The sequence below is a fragment of the Vigna angularis genome, chromosome 3, assembly GCF_016808095.1.
Source record: "Vigna angularis cultivar LongXiaoDou No.4 chromosome 3, ASM1680809v1, whole genome shotgun sequence".
In the NCBI taxonomy this organism is placed as follows: domain Eukaryota; kingdom Viridiplantae; phylum Streptophyta; class Magnoliopsida; order Fabales; family Fabaceae; genus Vigna; species Vigna angularis.
The window spans coordinates 41,202,234-41,216,903 of NC_068972.1; positions in this window are offsets into that span (position 1 = coordinate 41,202,234).

Consider the following 14,670-nt stretch of genomic DNA (forward strand, 5'->3'; position numbering starts at 1 on the left):
TTAGTGAATATAATTGAATGCATGTGTTTCATCAAATAATACACACTCATAACTTTTTAATTGATGTGAGTACTATAAGGTAAATACAAATATTAAAATATAATAATTCATATATTGCAATTGAACAGTAGAAAGATGGATGATTTACATTTGCTGTGATATATTATAGGTTATTTCCAGACGGTAAGCCTTGTCCCAATAACGTTAAATGAGTTCCTATTACTCTGAAAAGTTAACATGTTCAAATTGTATTAATTATGAAATAAAATAATACAAGAAAAAAAAGTAATAAAAAATTATGTGTTTAGAACCGTTCTAATTGTTAAATTATTAATTTACTGTGAACGAACACAAGATAACAAGAAATAATTGAGGAATAATTACTATCAGTTGTCAATAACTCTACAAATAAAATAATATTAGTAAAAAATAAAATTTACATAGATTTAGGGGTGGCCAAATAAAACTGAATTGCACTGTACTACTAAAATGTGTACTGAACTAAAAACTAATTTGTCTAAACTTTGTCTGAACTGCTTTTTGTTTTATCAAACACGACTGAACTGAATTATACTAAATTATACTAAACTACAATATAAACTGAACTACTACCTATACTAATTTTAAACTGAAGTGTACTATTTTTAAACTGAATTATACTAGTTTTTAAACGGAATAATATAACAATACATGTTCTTTTTAATTGAAATTTATTTTAATATTTATTTTATTTTATTCATAAGTGTCTTACAAATTAACTTTTTAATTATTTGATATTATTATTTTCTATTTTATTTATATTTATTTTATTATTATATGTGTATGGAAATTATTTTATTTTATTTTTTATTTATTTTATTTTATTTTTTATTTTTTATTTATATTTATTTTGTCATGAATATTATTTTACTTTTATATTTATTTTTTTAATTTTTTTTATATTTATTTTGTTGTCTCGTAAAATTGTTTTATTAATCAATTATTTATTATTTATATTTTATTATGTAAAAATTAAACTAATATTTATTAATTATTATAATATAATAAAAGATGATACTAGAAAAGTTACTCTTAACAAATGTTTGTTAATTTTGTTGTCATTTGATATTTCTTTAATATTAATTATTTTTGCTATATTACTATTTTTTTATGATATTTCATTATATAGTCATTTAATAAATTTAAGGTTAAAAAATATATTTTAGTTTTAGTCTGTAAAATAATATCATTTAAAAATAATAATATTGATATTTATTTTAAAGTAAGTTGATTTTTAAAATAAATAGTTGTTTTAGTGTGTGCGCTTACACACATTTTAATATCATTAAAAGTTTTTTTAACATATTTTTACATATTTAATAATATGTTAAAGAATATAATATATTTAAAGTATTATTTTTTTTATACAGTCTTTTTTTCTTTTATGATTTCTTTTACTTAATCATTTAATAAAATTAAATTTAAAAAAATATATTTTACTTTTATTACTTAAAATAATATTATTTAAAAAGTAATATATGTTTATTGGTAAAAAAAATATAAAAATTTGTGATAAAAAAATTGTCTTAAAAAATTCATTATTAATTTTTTATGTGAACGGTTTCTTTTATTAATATTTTATTATTAAATAACGTTTTCTTGGCAAGACGAAACAGTTGAACGGGAACTAGAGAAGAAGAAAGTATAGATACAGTTCTCACAGTTAACTGAACTGAAACTGTTATAAAGTTCAGTTTTTAAAAACTAAACCATATAATAGTATACTGAAACTTTTAGTAAAAATGGATCAATTTTTTTAAATATAATACAGTGCAATTAACTATAGTGCAGTACAGATCAGTTATTTTTGTCCAACCCTATAGATATACATTAATTTATAAAATCTATAAACGTATTTATGCAAGTAAGGTGCTAAGTATATGCAAGTAAGGTGCTAAGTATACGTTTTTTTCTCCATTTTGAAATGTCTATATTACATACGTTTGCATCTTAAGGGTTTTATTTCTAACACTATGAATGACAACAAAGTATAATAAGAATCGGTATATGTAAACTGTTGAGATCAAGTATTATAAAATGTGTTTTTGATAATAAATTGAATTAATGTTCTTTATTAGATGTTTAGATTGTGTTTTTAATGATGAACTTAGTTAATGATCGTTCTTAAAGTGTTTAAATTGTTAGATTAGGTTAAAGTCATGTATGATAAAGTAGGTGTTGTATAAAATAGTAAAATTGCATAAATTTTGCATGGACTTCTGTCTTAATCGATTAAGTATAGCTAATAATCAGTTTAAGTGAGTAAGAGACAAATATAGGAAGTACTCTTTGTTTTAATTGATTAAGAAATTAACTTAATCGATTAAAATAGTGAGAAGAGCCTAGTCGATTATGTAAATAACATAATCGATTAAAATGTATCAATTGTGCATCTAGGCTATATATATGTGCTCTAACTCATTTTCAGAAACGAAAAACATACTCAGAGCTTTTAATTTTGAAACAAGAACATTCTTTGAGAGGTCTTGGAGTATTCTTGGAGAAGCCAAACGTCAATTGTGAAAATTTAAGTTGCAAGACTTCAAGAGTGAAAGAAAAGACTAAGGAAGGATCTGAATTCTGGTTTCTTTGTAATATCAACACTAGATGTGTATCAGGTTTTGTTTTTTCTAGAATTCTTTGTGAAATGTGTTTACCTATGCTAAGTAAACAAGGTTCCTAGTGTGAGTGTGTGTAGCATCACCCTTAAGTGTGTGTTCTTGATTCCTAGTGTGAGTGTGTGTAGTCTCACCCTTAGGATTTTTGTATTCTTTAATATTGATTCTTGTTATTAGTGGCTTTCCTTCCAACTCAAGTTGTTGGAAGAAGATTTGATGTAAACTCTTAAAGAGTTGAACCAATATAAATCTTTGTATTGATTTCTTTCTTTATTCTTGCATACTATATTGTTGAATATTTAAAGTGTAAAGATCCTTTGAAAACAACCTTATACACCTAGAAATTTTTAAGAACTTTAAAAAGTGTTTTCAAACCAATTTTCCTCCTCTCTTGTATTCAGATATAGGGGTTTCAATTTTAACATAAGCATTTTTCTTCTCACTGAAAAGATGATGTAAACATCCATATATCTATCTTTTTCACGTAAAGGACACACTTTATGGCCATTGGTGATGTATCCACCTAAATTATCATATGTTAGAAAGTCATTGATTGTACAAAATAACATGACACACAACTTAAAAATGTCACACATGTACTCTTCAAACATGTCAACACATTTATCTTATAACATATCTTCAAAGATTCAACCAGTGGACTTAAATAAACATCAATGTTATTTTATGATTGTTTTTGACTTAAGATCATAAAAGATAACTCTCATACTTGTGATTTGTGTACAACCATGTAGGTAAGTTGTAAGTCACTCCTAATATAGGTAATGAACTATGTTTATTACTTAAGTTACCATATGAATTCATTCCATTTGTAGTAAGCCAAAACCTATCATTGGAAAATTTTGGGAACATGAAACTAGTTTTCTTCAATTGCAAACCATTTATCGAATACCTCAAATGACTATCGTTTTTACGTCAAATTGCATGTCATTACATAAAATCCCCATCATGATAAAAAAGTTACATTACTTGGTCTACAATGGAGCATAGACATCCAGAATAATATAGTTGTTCTAACATGACTACTAATTCCACATTGTATAGGAGTCAAAGTCAAGGGCAAATTAATTATGCATTTCTTCCTTCAACTCTATAAGAAGTTTTTTATGGACAAAATCATGATATTTTTAAAAGGAATAATACCATGGGTGTGGTGATTGACCATAATAATGTTATCTTAATGAATTTGAGGTCAAAATATTAGCATAATTTGTAAGGACGAAAACAAGGTTATAAATTCAAACTCCTATTCTATAAAAGAATTCGAACCACATCCTCCTGGATTAGAGGTTCTATTCTAATACAATAAATAATCTCACATCACTTAGGAGTTGAAATAAAAAACAATTTAAATATATTTTTTTTCTTCAATCCTCAAATATACGGATAAAATTGTAACATTCAAAGTTTTGCCAATACAATACTTTCCATATGCAACATTAGAGGTTGTATTATTTATAAAGATATGAATATTTTTATTACTTCAGGATAAATATAGATACAATACAACAATAAATTATATATATATATATATATATATATATATATAACCAATCAATTAATTATAAAAAAAATTACATTTAAAATAATTATGATAATGGAAAATAATGCTATTATTAAAATAATAATACTAATAACTAAATTTAATAATAGAACAATATAAATATATTAACAATAAATGACTATTTAGTTATCACAGTAAATAAATGTTTATATTATAATTATAATTATATATATATATATATATATTATAAAAAGAATATTTATATCTTAATAAATTATATATATATATATTATAATTATTTATTATATGATATAAAAATATAATGATATATAGCATAAATAAATAAATAAATATGATATAAATATTATTAAAAATATATGAAGATTAACACCTTATCTTAACATACAAAAGAGATAAGGCTGAAGTGTGGGGTATTTTGGGTGAAAGAAAATTTTACGGTAGAATAAGAAAGGAAGGAGGAGAGATAGAAGAAGAAAGAAGAGATAGATAGTAAGGAAGAAATAGGAGGAAAAAAAAAGGATAAAGAAAGAGAAAGAAAATGATTATTACTTACTTACATCATTTATAATTTTTTTTGGGAAGAGAAGGAAATATTTATCATATTATTTTTTATTTATTTGTTATCTATTTATATATTTGTATTAAATGAGTATCTCTAATTATTTATTATTTATTTATTTTTATTTACACATTTATCTTAATTAATTAATTGATTAATTTATATTTATCTCCATTAATTATAATTGCATTTTTTATTTGTTTAATTTTACTTTTAGTTATAGAATATTTATTTATTTATATTTATCTTGAGTAGAATAATGATCCTATTTATTTAATTATATTTGTCTCTAATTACACACTCATCTTATTTATTTAATTATATTTATCTTTAGTTTTGCATTGATTTTATTTAATTAATTATATTTACGTCACACTCATTTTGCTTATTTATTTATATCACCTTCATTTACGCATTAATACTCTTTATTTAATTATATTTATATTCAGTTACACATTAATCCATGTTATTTATTTATTATATTATATTAATTGGTTTTAAATATTTATTATTTTATTTATGTATGTCAAATAATTATCATAATAGTAACTATTGTGGAGTGATAAAATTAATGATAAATAAAAATTTGATTATTGTAGTGGGAGGTGTGACTTTAGATATTTAAATAACTAATTTTTACTAAATATGAGATGTTTTAGGTTATTATATTGATCATAGTAAAAGTTATTTATCTAAACTAACCACTAACAAACTGAGAGTTCTTACCTATTTTAGAAGGATTAATGTGGTCACTTTCTATATGCTTCCCACCATACATATGAATCCACTCACTAACCTATTTCCGCTAGATGTTTGAAGTTTAATAAGTAAGAGTATTATTACTTAAAGAAAGAATAGTAAATAAATAACATTCTTTCTCCTCCTCTTAGTATTAGAAAGATATATGTAAAATATTTGGTGTAAAAATCTAGTGTGTAAAATTATGATGTATAAAAATTGTAATGCATACAAATATGTATAAATATATCTTTAAGGTTATATTTCAGTTTTATTAAATTTCAAGTATAATACGATTATCTTTTAAATAATAATTAAAAATTAGACTATTATAGAAGAATCGTAACATATCTCAATGAACTTTAGGTCGAAACATTGAAGTTATTTGTAAAGACAAAAACGATATTCTAACAAACAAACTTCGTTTCCTTATCCCTCAACTAGGATAAATAGAAAGTTAGTTCCAAATATTAATCTTCATTCCTCTTAGACCTTGATTGGGGACTTATTCCAGTACATGATAACTTTACATCGCTTACGAGTCAATGTTAAGAGTAATTTAAATACATTTTTCTTCAATTCTTCGATACACTTTCTGAAAATAAAATCACAAAATTGTAACGAAGCTCTTAGCTTCAAAGTGGACAGTTCATGTAATGTAATGATTAATCATAATAATGTTATTTCAACAGATTTAAAGTCAAGATCAACTATAATTTTTTTTTGCAAAATACAAACATATAAATATAAATATATAAAGTGATAAGTAAGTAATTAAAATGGTATATTTTGTTTTAGAATAATATCATAATTTATAAGTTGAATTGTTGAAGTAGTAAAAAAATTAGAATACTTGTAATACCAAAGTTCACCAAAATTAGTAATTATGAAATGATAGTCACTAAAAAATGAACAAACCATGTTCTTGCATATGAGGTGAGTGTGGTTAGTCTCATTGATCTCTATTAAGAGTTTAAGTGAATTTGAATTTTATATTGAATAAAATTAAATAAGTTGAGTAATATATACGAAAATTTAACTTTACACTTATTATTTTAAGATTTCAAGTTAAAAAATCTTGATTTTTTATATAAATTCCATTAGTATTCTTAGTATAAGTTCCTTCAAAAGATGTAAAAGTGATATTAAAGTCAATAATATTAATAAGATTGATGGTGTAATATAATTTTTTCTTATAAAATAAATGTTGCCTTGAGATAAATAATAATATATACTTGAGATATATAGTTGGTACCATGATGTTAGATAAAGGTAGAATTGAAATTATACGGATAAAAAGCACAAGTTCATGTAAACTTGATATATCTTTCTTTTCACTGTTTTGTTAAGTATGTTTGAATACTCTTGATAGTCAATTAGTCTATTGACTCCATGGAAGAATAATTTCTGTCGAAAAAAATCTGATGAATTAGTAATTTTCTATCTATATGATGTTTTTCAACTTGAAAATGTTTAAAGATTTTAAATTTCTATTTTTTTTTATAAATGATGGATTATTTTCATAAAATAAGAAAAACATTCTTCGATAATTAATTCCATCAAACTCTAGATATGTTAGTTTTATCTTTATCATTATTGATTGCATCTTCATGCTTTATTCTTGTCGAAAGTGTGTAGATTATTACTTGCATGTTTTAGAAAAATTTCTTTGATATGATTTATTGTTTCCCATGTGCCTGTGCAGAAGGTATATCACCGTATATATTATGCATGTGTCAGAAAATATTCCTATATAATATTACTGGTGCCAACATGCCTGTCATATTCTATGCTACACGAGTTCTTTTGAAACCTATAAATTTAAGGTATTAAGTGAAAGTTTAAGATTGATTACATGCATATCTCTATGGAACAATTTAAAGTTAAAACATAGATAATTTGCCTTTAAAATTCAACATTTATATATGACAATTAATGCTTTAATGCTTAATGAAAGAAAATTATTATCTTCAAAATATTTAAAATGTTGGATTTGAAGCTTAAAAAGTTATTTTTATATAGTTAGCACATTGCAAATCAAAACATTTCAAACCCAATTAGTCTATCCATATCTTAATTTTATTCCAAAATTCGATCTACACAATATATCATGCCATGGAGGTACCAAAACAAAAATCCTTGTTGTTAAATCTTAAAGATGCCAACATGTAGAATATGTTTGATATATAGATGGGACTAAATTGATGAAACACAAAATGTAATAATTTTTTTTAATTATTTAAATATTTAAAACGAACGATGTTACGCATGTAACTGTTCAGAATTTTCTTGCATCAATCAATATTGCATGTGGAAATACTTTACAAATTTTTTGGAGATATATTTAAAACATATTTGTTATATTTTTTTTTTCAAAATATAGGGAAAAGAAAAGCATGTACGTAATGGTATTATTATAGAAGTGGAAAAAAAGAAAGGAAATGTGTGAGAATGAGAGTGTGCATGAATTATCTAAAAGAAAGAAGAAGAGAATCACTTAAGATTTTTGGTTAGAAAGCAAAGCTGATGAATTAAAGAAAACGGTTTTGTTTTGAACCTTATATTTTAGGGTTGGTAAATGAAAGAAGAGAACCAATGAAGAAGCATGCACGTGAAAACCAGATTAAGGCTATCTCATAGGCATAAACATAGGTGTCTTTGCATCGATGTTTTTTAGACACGTGCCACTGTCTTAAACATTGCATGCTGCATCTGTCTAACCAAAGAAAGTTGCATTCTTATAGTTGATGTTTCTCCACGTAAATTCCCTTCTAGAGAGCTTCCAAATTGCCCCTTTTGGCAAAAAGCTCGAGGGCTTCCCTTGCTCAGTGGAAATTCTAAATTTTGATTTCGATTCTGGGAATTCTGTTCATATTTTTCTCTCTCTCTTATTTAGTTTTGCCTTTGATTCCGAATGATTTATGTAAGATTCCATGTGTTTCAAAGGACCAAAGGTATTACACATGCTGTACTTGTCCTTCTTCTCCACCAACCAATCCTATAACAGTCGCATATGTTCAAAGCCATCTTTCATTTCTGCACCATAATCTCTTGTTTATATAACTATGTTTTAAGTTTATTCAACTATATAAAATAGTTAAGTGAAATTTATATATAGTTATATATTATAAATTGGTTTTATTTTTAGTTTATAAAAAACTTTTAACAATTTTTAATTACAAAATTATTATAACTCTAATTTATGTTTTTTTTTATATTTTATTTCCATATTTTAGAAAAATTCTTAACTAAGTTTTTTTTTGGTTCAATTCAGTAATGATATCTTCATTTAAAATACAATTAAAAAACTATTTACTTCTTTAAAATATAAAATTAAAAAGTTACATATATAATTAAGAATTAAACCAAAATTAAAATTTTTAAATTATCATTTAGTGGAATTTCACTTATTTATTTATATATGTACGTGTTAATTAATTAGTTTAGATACATTAAAGAAATTTTTGTGATGATTCTTATTACCTACTAGTGTTGAGCAACTTTTACTACATTTGAGTCAAACAAGATGTCGTTTATTCCTTTCAGGGTTGCAACACCCATGAAACAATTTCAGAAGGACAACCTTTGAAAATGGAATCTTAATCATTCTTTTGCACTTTGGGAGATTTTTATTGGTGAAGCCTCCATGATACTCTAAATAATTTCAAGAAAATGGTTCTTCAAATTTTAATTTTGTTTTTTTAATCAGTCATCGTTTAGAAAAAAAAAATACTTTTTTTTTCAAATTTAAATAGTTAATTTTTTTTTATCAAATTAATTAACCAATATTTAAAGCCTTTGAATTCATCTACTACGTGAGCAATCAAGATAGGGATACATATATAAATTTCTTGTGCTTTCTCTTTAAAAAGTATCATTTGGTTTATCTTAAAAAAAAAATCAAGATAGGGATATATTTGGATTAGATAATAATTCGGTCTTGAGTTCCATTAATTCTTTTTCTTCCAATTAAAATCTTTTCAATGATGGAAAAAAAGTTAAGTTGATGAGCCTCTCGCAAGCCAAGTTGAAGTTATGGCAAGTTATTCCACATTTGATACAGTCTAATCAGTATGTAGATTAATTGATACACTTTTCTACAAAATAAATAAATAACTCAGGTTTTGGTATAGCATCTCTTTATGTGATATTTTATGGTGTGCATCAGATACAGCTTTTAAATCAAGCTGTGATTTTCACCCAAGATATCAAGCAAGCAGAATAAGTTCAACAAATTCTAGATTTTCTTGATTTACATTTTAATTCTTGTTAACTGCTTTCAAAGGATTTTTATCTGGAGAAGATAAAGGATGTGTTTTAGCATAATAGGATAGAGAGAATATTTTCTTAATGGGATTTATATAAAACATAAGTGATGTAGAATTATTATGAATGATGATAGATATAATTTGTAAGATAATTATTGTAAGAAAATCGATCATTTATCATCAATGTTAATTTGTGATTAGATTTTTTAAGATGTGTAAAAAACAATTAATTTATCATAAATGTTCATATTTTTATTTTATGCTGTAATTTTTTATATGTTTGTGAGTGTATTATTTTTTTCTTAAGCAAATATATTTGTTGTTATTTCACTATTAATGGAGTTTGATGAAAATGTTAAATAAATTAATTACTCAAATAAATTAATATGCATATTCATATAACATAATTTTTTCAATAATTTTTTCAACATTCATGTTAAATATCTACAAAATTTTCATATTCATATGTATTATTAGAATTTTAACATTTAAATCATACTATATTCAAATAAATCTCGTACACTATAAACAGTACATATGTGTATAAAACTATCTCATTACATTGACATACTTTATCTTTCATTCACATACATTTGTGATTCACAATATACATTTTTTCATTCCTAATATCACAATAAGTACCTAACAACCAATCAACATATCAAAGTAGTAGTGTAATTCAGAACAGAAAAATAAGGTGGCATGCGACACCCAAAATCCCATAGATCTAGACTCATTGATTTGAGAGCACCTGACAGTCTAAAAGTGGTCATTAGCGCCTAGTCAGTGAGCTAACGGTTGGATTGGCATCCAACGGTACTATAGGGGTGTCCAACGTTGCACTATATATCAAAATTCATTTTCTTGCATATTATATTAGTTCAATAATTTGTCTAAACAACTTTACCTTATTCAACCCTTAAAATACATATAATTAGAATTGAAACATGCTTAGATTCAACCAATTTAGCAAATGCAATACATCAGTTCAATCAAAATGACTTATTAAAGACTAAAACATTAACTCCACATAGTCATTTCCAGTTCACAACTCAGATATCAAATCCAACTTACAACACGATTTTCTATCCTTCCAACCCATCATCATCATATTAACCAAATCAATCAAGTGTCGCATACCAATTTAAAATAAAAGCACAGTGTATTAACCAATCAATTTTAAGCAAAAGTTCAAGAATTAAGATTAGTTTTCCTTATCAAGGTTAAACAACCCTTTTCCTTAATGATGTTCTTTAAAGCTCTATCTAACACAGGAAAACCTAATTTCACAATAAAGATTTCAATTAGATATCTAAGCATATCATCAAGATCATAGAATAACAAATTCAATAAGAGAACTTTAACATATCTCAAACGAGAAAAAAGAGAACTTACTCTATTTGTTAGAAGTCTCACATCGACTAGAGATAAAATCAATTTATAATATATAAGTGAGTGCAAATCTCACCTTACAAGTCGATTTTATAGAGTTGAGTTAGACTTAAAGTTCACTTCTTAAGATGATATCAAAGTTATGATTAGAGTCTATCCTAACAATTTGTTGTTTGTTGGACATGTTGTCAATTTATAATATAAGTGAGAGAAAAGATAGAAAAAGTTTAAAAGAATATATAAAAAGATGATAACTTTTATAAAATGAAATTATGTTAATAGAAAATGTATTTATAATATAAACTTTTTATTATTAAAATATTATAGTGTTATTTTCTAAAGGTTTATCTAACCCTAAATATTTTTAAAAATCAAAATTTAGAGTTAATCCAAAATGCATCACATTTACTTAATTATTTATTTGATCTAGTATTTTGTTTATACTGTTTTTCTAGTTAACTAGTTTATAAATCAATTATATAATACGAAATCAACAAGTTTGACCTTTTTCTGAACATATATAGTTATGACTTTTTAAGTATATCGATCTCGACTTTTCTTCTTTACCTGTATCAATCATTGACTTTTGCTTTTTGTTTGTTTTCTCAAGATGGTTTTTGTAATATATAAATAAAAAAGTCCATCTTAATTATTAACTTTCATGTAATTGTAATGTACTACAATTTTGTCGATGTATACACTTTTGCTTTTAAAACATGTTATAAAAGCTTATTAACTCTTAAACATGTTTATTTCATGTTTATTGTGAAATATTTATCACTCTTCATATATATTACTATATAAATTACGCTATTATTAAAAACATGCTTTGAAATTAAATATTTAATTCTAATAACTTATTTAAATATTTTTCATTTCATTTCATGTAATTCTTTATCAACTTTCCTAACCGCCTAGTTCCATTGGTGTTTTTACCTTAACAAAAAATAGCATATAACGTCACGCGTTAACGTTGAATGTCCCAACGTTAGACGTCAAAAGATTAGTGAATTCAATAAACATTTGTGCGGGAAATTGAAATTTCATTCACTTTATCTTAGTGCGCGAGACCCTATTTTCTTCTCAAATTTTTCTTGAACAAAGTTTGACGACCATCACATGTAATCTTTCTTTCATTTCATACAAATGCATGTTAATTAACTATTTTATGTATGATTTTTTTTGTTTTGACCAATTATTTTCGTTCTCTTGTCCTTCATAGGCGCATTTTGTTTTCTCTCTCATTGGTGACGACACTTTATTCCGATGAACCCATCTTTTGAAGGTTAGTTTTCGTTTTGAAGAACTTATTTGTTGAACTTGTTTGTTGTTGTTGTTTGGTTGAACTTGTTTGTTGTTGTTGTTTGGTTGAACTTGTTTGTTGTTGTTGTTTGGTTGAACTTGTTTGTTGTTGTTGTTTGGTTGAACTTCTTTGTTGTTGTTGTTTTATTGAACTTGTTTGTTGTTTGTTATTGTTTTTTGTTGTTGATACTACACTACACGTTCATAGTTCTTGCTTTATAAAATACCAAAAACTGAAATTTTTTGTTTTTTTGTTTTTAAGGTATCGTAGAGTTGTAAAAAAGAATCATAATTAATTTAAAAAAACAAAAAAAAGTTAATTAACGTCGTATATTGACAAAATTTGACGTTAACTTAACGTCATATATTGACAAAATTCAACGTATATTGACAAAATTTAAAGTCGAACTTTTTAAATTTGACGTCAATTTAACGTATCATGATATAACGTCGTCCACGAATTCGCCGTTAAAAGCCCAAAATATTCGACGTTGCACGCGATTTTTGTATTAGTGTTTTTAGTGCAACTCCCTAAAATATTTTATCTAAAGGTTTAATGCCCCAGTAAATCCCTATTTTCATCCAGAATCTCAAGTAGGTCTCGGACTTGTTCGGCGTCTCAATTGGGTCCCTATTTTTTTAAATTTGAATCAAATAAAGGCTTGCCGTCAAATTGATCAAACGTCGTTAAGGAGAGTGTTACGTGACATGTTGACAGTGTAGTTTTAATTTACGTGGCATTGAAAACGTGTGTCAATTGTATTTTTTTAATTTTTGAATTAAAAAATTAAGTGTATGGAGTGGAAATATAATTTAAGTAAGGGCAAAGTTGAGAAATCAAATTAAATTAAGTGTTGAAAGCCCTATTCTCCTCTGCAATTGCGAAATCGAAATCAAATTGGGGGAAGGTGAGTTTTAGGGTTCCTAGACAAGGGTCTAAATGTTTGTTTCTTTTGCTTGAATCAAGAATTTCAGCGTTGGAAGCACTTTTTTTTTTCTATTCCTTTGCTTTAGCCGCAACATAAAGAGATTTCTTCCTTTCTCTTTCTTCGGGGTATGGCTGGGCATCGCAGGAACGAGAGACGACTCCGGCGATGATGGCGCGGCGACGGTGTGGAGATGGCGCGACCAAGCGGAGTTCGTGGTGGTTTGTGGCGACGCCTTGGACGTTCTTCTTCTTTCCCATTTCCCTCTTTTCTCGTTATGGACAGCGAGCGTTTTCTTTTCCTCTTCTCCTTCACGATTTTGATTGGGGATTTGTGGCAGATGGGGCGCGAATGCCGTTCTCGCGGTGCGGTGCAGGTGATAGCAACGGAGGTTCCTTCTCTCTGTTTTGATTTGCGACGCAAGGAGGAAGCTTTCTTCTCCTCATTTTCTTCTGACTTTCGATTTGGGCTCTATTTCGATAGAGTTTTCATTTCAAACTGATGTGGGAAATCCTTGGTTCTTCTGAATTTGAAACTTGAGTTGGGATTCTTCTGCTTTGGAGCCCCAATTTTTTTTCCCAATCTGATTTGGATTTCTCAATTGTAGGACTGCACTTAAATTTTTTTATTTTGCCCAGTTTACCCTTGAGTATATCTGATTTAACCTCTATACAATCCATTTTTTAATAAAAAGATCAATTCAAACTCGTTTTTAATGTCACGTCTGATTAATCAATACACTGACCATGCCACGTAACCCAAACTTAAACGACCGTTTGTCCAATTTGACGGCAAGCCTCTAATTGCTTCAATTTTACAAAAACAAGGACCCAATTGAGACACCGAAAGAGAAAGGGAGCTATTTTAGATTCTGGACAAAAATAAAAACCTACACAAACATTAAACCTTATTTAAATCATAAAAGAAAAGAATATGAGTATGTTTCACTTATACTTATTTGGGTTTCAAAATAAAAATTTATTCTCATTTCCATTTATGTTTGACAAGTATGAAATTTATATTTATATTTATATTTATCATTATTTTATAATAAATATATTTATATTGCATCATATATGCTTAAATATTCACACACATATATATATATATATATATTAAAAATAATAATTTTTATCCTATCAATGTGAAATCATAACAAATAAATTATAATATTATTGATTTTAAAATAAAATGTCAAATAAACTAATAACAATTTAATAATTTAAACCAAACTATCATAAAAGTTTGTATTTCATTCATAAATTAAATTATAAAGCATTTAGTC